Consider the following 6,335-nt stretch of genomic DNA (forward strand, 5'->3'; position numbering starts at 1 on the left):
TGTGGACACACTCAAAGAAAGTTTGGATAATCCGGGCCACACTCAGGGATATGAGGTCTGGCTTCAATCTATCCCTCGGGATATCAGTCAACCCTTACCAGCGCAGCTTAGAGGGAGAATACAGGAAAAATGCATAGTAGACGACCAATAGGATGAAAGTTCGGGGTCCAAAGCGGAAACACTGAGAGTTCAGTTAGCAGATTTATTCAAGACGATAGAAAGGTGTCAGAATAATCTTTCCAAGTGCACTCCTCATGAGGCAGGAATACGGGCTCGAAGCTTCTTCCCTAATATCAGGGTGTCTTTACAGGATATGTTACAAAGTTTAAATGGGAGAAAGAGAACTTCAGAGGCAGGTCCATCTCAGCCAGGGTCATCACGCAGAGCACCAGTCTGAAAGAGCATTTCTTATCTTTATTCAGTTTGAGTCTTTTATGTGTCTGTCATTATAGGGTGGTGTCTGCTTTAAGTCAAAGTCAAGTTGTTTTTGGTATTAGGGTCTTTATTAGTAATTTCACCTATGTCGTCTTAGGGGTCTAGAATGTTATTTCGTATTTGTTGTTTAGTTTTAAAGTGGTCCCAAACTTTTTGTACGTTTTTGTTGTTTTCTTTCTTCAAAATGTTATGATGTTACGTCTTTCCTTTATTTGTTTATTTTCGTTTTCGCAAAAAAAAAAAAGTGGGTAATGTTTATGCACATGCTGCCCGAACTACGCAAGATCTGATTTATGTACAACATGATACGTAGGCAACCTACTTTTGGGTTCGATCTAATCATTTTATTTCGCTGTTTTTCATTATTTTTTCTCTTTTAAAGAAAAACAAAAGCCATAAAGAATGATAAAATAAAGGTAGATAACGAGAGAAAAGAAAAGAGTAGAGATGGATACGAATAATAATAATAATAATAATAATAAGTGTAGACAAAAATCAGGATGATGTTAAAATGACCTCGCTACCCTCAAAAGCTAGTAGAAATGAACATGAATTTAGGACAATTTTACCAATGTGATTCCCATGCTTGTTGTGTGCCTCAATCCTAACGGACGTCGTCTTTGATGAGCATGTTCTTTCAGATAATAGTGGTAGGTTTGCAGCACTCTGGCTAGTCACCCATACTTCACTAGATCCAAAGCAAAGCTCGTCATGGCTAGCAGGGAGATTGAGAATTCGCTCATTGACCCTGATTAGGATCACAGGGAAGAAAGTTCAGAACAAAATGATGAGGTAGTAAGGCTTAGGCAACAATTGATAGATTTACACCGGGCATGGGCCAGCGGAATGCCTCCTCCTCCGCTCTCTGAAGGTCTTGGGAATATCTTTAACTGCCCACCGCTCTCTTAGGCGTAATTCTCTGCTCCTACTGAGTCACCTGAGCACGCGCCAGGATTCACTCCGCGACACTATTATCCTGGCAGTTCTGGTGTGCCCTTGGCAGCTCCCCAATTAAGACCAGCTGCTCAGCCAGCGCCACCAATCACACCGGTATTCGTGGCTCCGCCACCACATGAAACTCCCATATGTGTTGTTCATCCCACAATGAGGCTTGCTAGGTCTGCCAGTGAGCCAGTACTGAAGGTTTCAGATAGTCAGTATTATGCCCCGGAGCCTACCTTGCAAATGAATGAACCATATGGGTACACTTAACCACTTGCATTTTCATTTGATGCAGAGAAACCTGTCGCAGCAGAGGAACGGGATATCATAGCCCGGAAATTGAAAAGTTTAGAACAGGCTATGAGGAATTTACAAGGAATCGGAGATTATAAGAGTGTTTCCTATAAAGATCTTTGCATGTTACCAGACATCAACCTTCCCCTCGGTTTTAAGATGCCTAAGTTCGAGAAGTATGCAGGACACGGTGATCCCGTGGCACACTTGAGACGTTATTGCAACCAGTTGAGGGCTGCAGGAGGAAGGGAAGAGCTGCTCATGGCCTTCTTTGGCGAGAGTCTTTTTGATCTGGCCTCAGAATGGTTTATCGATCGAGATATCGATAAATGGAACAGCTGGGATAACTTAGTTTCTGAATTTGTTCAATATTTTCAGTATAACATCGACCTGATTCCAGATGAAAAATCCTTGGTTAACATGAAGAAAAAGAGCACTGAAGGTTTTAGAGAATACGCGATAAGGTGGCATGAACAGGCCGTCAGGGTAAAGCCTCCAATGAAAGAAAGTAAGTTGGTAGAAGTTTTCATTCAGGCACAGGATGAGACCTATTTTCAACATTTACTTCCGGCAATGGAAAAATCTTTTATGGAAGTCCTCAAAATGGGGGAGATGATAGAGGACAAAATTAAGATCGGCCGAATAGTGAGTTTTGCCGCATTAAAAGCCACCACACAAGCGATTCAAGGTGGATCTGGCGCATTTGGAGGTAAAAAGAAGAAAGAGGATGTGGCGACTGTCGTAGCTGGAACCCATTCCTATCCCAAAAGACTACCTCGCCCCTATCCCCAATCCCAAGCCCAAGTCTACGCCCAAGCTACATATATTCCTCCCCACCATTACTACCCTCTACAAAACCCTTTATATTCCATTCCACCACCCCCGTACCCAGTATATAGTGTGCAACCATATGCCCAATCCCCTTCTTACCCGTAGTGGTGCACGCAAGCTTTACAAAATTGCCCATTCGCTCCACCAAATTACCAAAACCCCTCCAGACCCAGTTTTCAGCCTAGGCCCGAGTATAAGAAAGAGAAGACGGTCAAAAATCAATTCACACCTCTTGGGGAGTCATATGCTAGCTTGTTTGATGGGTTGAGAAAGTTGAAGGTTTTAAGCCCAATTCAAGGAAGGCTTTCAAATCCACCGTCGAGGAATCTCAATTATTCTTTAAGGTGTGCGTACTGTTCTGACATGCCAGGCTATGATATCGAGAAATATTGGCATTTAAAGAGAGCTGTCCAAGATTTAATTGACACAAATCAGATGCTGGTCTAGGCCTCGGAGGGTCAAAACATTAACCAGAATCCGCTGCCAACCCATGCTGAAGCCAATATGTTAGAATTGATATATGATGGGAAAGATTCTTCAAGGGGTTATAAGCCTATTGTCAAGATACAGACCATTGAGGAGAAATCGATGAATATAGCAGAGTCTTTGAAAGCAATATCAATGAACTGAGAAGGAATGAGAGAAGATAAAGCCCAAAAAAGCACAATGAAACCCCTGGTCACAGTACAATGCGCCAAAAGGTATGTTGATTTAAGTCAGGATAAACCTAAGTTGACAGTGGTGGGAGCTCTGAGTCAGTCCATCTTGATGGTGAAAGAAGCATTGGCAGCGCCTATTGTCCTCAAATCGATGACCCAACCTCCGATAGTTGATACGAAAAAGGTTCCCTGGAATTATGGGCAGACTGTGATGACCTATCACGGGAAAAAGTAGTGGAAGATATAGATGAGGTAGGGGGTTTGACTAGGTCAGGAAGATGCTTCATGCCTGAAAGCTTAAGAAAAGCCAACTCAATGGTGAGTGGGTCGTCATCTATCAAAAATCCTATCACTGAAGAAGAAGTCGAAGAATTTTTGAAAAAGATAAAGTTGCGAGAGTATTCAATAATAGATCAGTTGAAGAAAACCCCTCCTCAAATCTCCCTCTTATCTTTTCCGTTGCACTCCAAGGAGCATCGTGATGTTTTACTGAAGGTATTAAATGAAGCATATGTTCCTAGAGAGATTACAATAAACCATCTTGAGAAAATGGTCGAAAAAATCTTTGAGATCAATCGGATCAGTTTTTCTGATGATGAATTGCCTGTTGAAGGTACAGGGCATAACCGGGGCCTTTACATTACTGTGAAGTGTGAAGATTTCTACGTCACTCATGTTATGATTGATGGAGGTTCAGGTGCAAATATTTATCCTATTTCTACTTTGCAAAAGTTGAATATTGGTGCTGACAGGATCAGTCCCAACAATGTATGTGTTAGGGCTTTCGATGGTGCAAAATCAAATTCCATTGGCAAAATAGAACTAATGTTGACCATAGGGCCTGTTGAGTTTGCCATAGAGTTTCAAGTATTGAATGTAGACTCCTCTTACAATCTATTGTTGGGAAGGCCGTGGATCCACAAGGCCAAGGCGGTTGCATCTACACTACACCAAATGATTAAGTTTGAGCATAACAGGCAAGAAGTGGTTATTCACGGTGAAGGAGATTTGCCCACCTGCGAAGATTCTCCATTGTCTCTTGTTGAAGCAAATAACGTAAAGGAGACATTCGTCTATCAAATTTTTGATACAATGCCAGTGAATCGTATCCTTGAATGACAGGTTATACCGGGACCGCAATTGTCTTATGCTTCTATCATGATGGTGAGTGAACTTTGGAAATATGGATTTGAGCTAGGAAAGGGTTTGGGAGCGTCTCTGCACGATATCGTTTGTCCCATATGTCCGAGTGAGAACGTGGGCACGTTTGGTCTGGGATTTGAGCCTATGGATGAAGATCTAAAGAAAGCCAAGGGAAAGAAAAAGGAAACATGGTCACTCCCTCGCCCAATGCCACTACTCAGTAAATCATTTGTTAAGAGCGGTGTCACGAAGCATGTGGAATTTGAAGTTGAATTGGTTAATGACTTCTAGAACCTTTTATTTGAAGTTGATATGGTCGAAGCAGGAGAAGGTACCAGTATGGCAGACGTGCAATTCATAGGTCTAGCTACCCGGCTCAATAATTGGGAAGTCACTCTTCTCCCCGTCAGGAGGGAGTTTTGGTAGTTTATTTTGTTTTTCTTTCTGTTTATCCGAGTTATTTCAGGGTTGTAATTCGGATTTTAGTTTGTTTATGTTATGATGGAACCTACGTTTAAACTCTTCTATCTTTTTATTTAATGAAATGCAATGTCCTTTTTGATTCATGTCTAATATATTTTGTTTTTCTTTTTTTTTTATATACAGTTCTCTTTATGCTAATTCTAATGACATGACATGCATGCGGAATTTTCAGCCTGACCTTAAAATCCAAACTAATCAAGATGTAATGAAGCAGGATGGGGAATATGATGAAGAAGAAGCACTAGAAGAAATAAGCAAAGAGTTGGAACAGTTTGGAGACAAACCAAATCTTAATTTGAATGAATGAGACTGAGCCAATAAATCTAAGGGATCAAGAAGATGTTAGGGAAACTAAAATCAGTATACATGCTTTGCCACAGCTAAAAGATGGAATGATTCAAGCATTAATTGATTATAAGGATGTTTTTGCATGGTCTTATGATGATATGCCTGGTTTAAGCACTGAATTAGTGTCTCACAAATTTCCAACTGATCCCGCATTTCCTCCTGTCAAACAGAAGTTGAGAAAGTTTAAAACGGATATAAGTATTAAAATTAAAGAGGAAATCATGAAACAACATGAAGCCAAAGTAATTCGAGTAGCTCGCTATCCCATGTGGTTATCCAATGTTGTTCCCGTACCAAAGAAAGATGGCAATATTTGAGTATGTGTTGATTACTGTGATTTGAACAGAGCAAGTCCAAAAGATGATTTTCCACTGCCCAACATCCATATTTTATTAGACAACTATGCTAAACACGAGGTTGCCTCTTTTGTGGATTGTTATGCCAGATATCACCCGATCATTATGGATGATGACGACGCAGAGAAGACGTCTTTTATCACACCATGGAGGACTTATTATTATCGAGTGATGTCGTTCGATTTGAAGAATGTTGGAGCAACATACATGAGAGCCATGACCACTATGTTTCATGATATGATGCATAAGGAGATTGAGGTCTACTTGGATGATGTGATTATTAAGTCAAAAAGTCAGGCCGACCATGTTAAAGATTTAAGAAAATTCTTTGAAAGGCTTCGCAGGTATAATCTCAAACTCAACCCAGCAAAATGTGCATTTGGAGTTTCGTCTGGAAAGCTGTTGGGGTTTGTAGTCAGCCTTCGGGGAATTGAATTGGATCCCTCGAAAATGAAGGCCATTCAGGATTTGCCCCCGCCCAAGAATAGGATGGAGGTGATGAGTTTGCTTGGTAGACTGAACTACATTAGCAGGTTTATTGCTCACCTCACAACCACTTGTAAGCCCATATTCAAGTTGCTGAAAAAGAGTGCTGCGGTAAAATGGACTGAAGAATGTCAGGAAGCGTTCGATCGAATCAAAAGATATTTATCAAATCCGACCGTGCTGGTACCCCCGGATCCTGGTAGGCCTTTGATATAATATTTATCAGTCACAGACAATTCTTTCGGTTGTGTCCTGGGTCAACATGATGTCACAGGCAAAAAGGAGCAGGTTATTTATTATCTTAGCAAGAAGTTCACCGTATATGAGACTAGGTATACTCTTCTTAAAAAGACGTGTT

Source organism: Capsicum annuum, chromosome 3, assembly GCF_002878395.1.
Source record: "Capsicum annuum cultivar UCD-10X-F1 chromosome 3, UCD10Xv1.1, whole genome shotgun sequence".
NCBI lineage: Eukaryota > Viridiplantae > Streptophyta > Magnoliopsida > Solanales > Solanaceae > Capsicum > Capsicum annuum.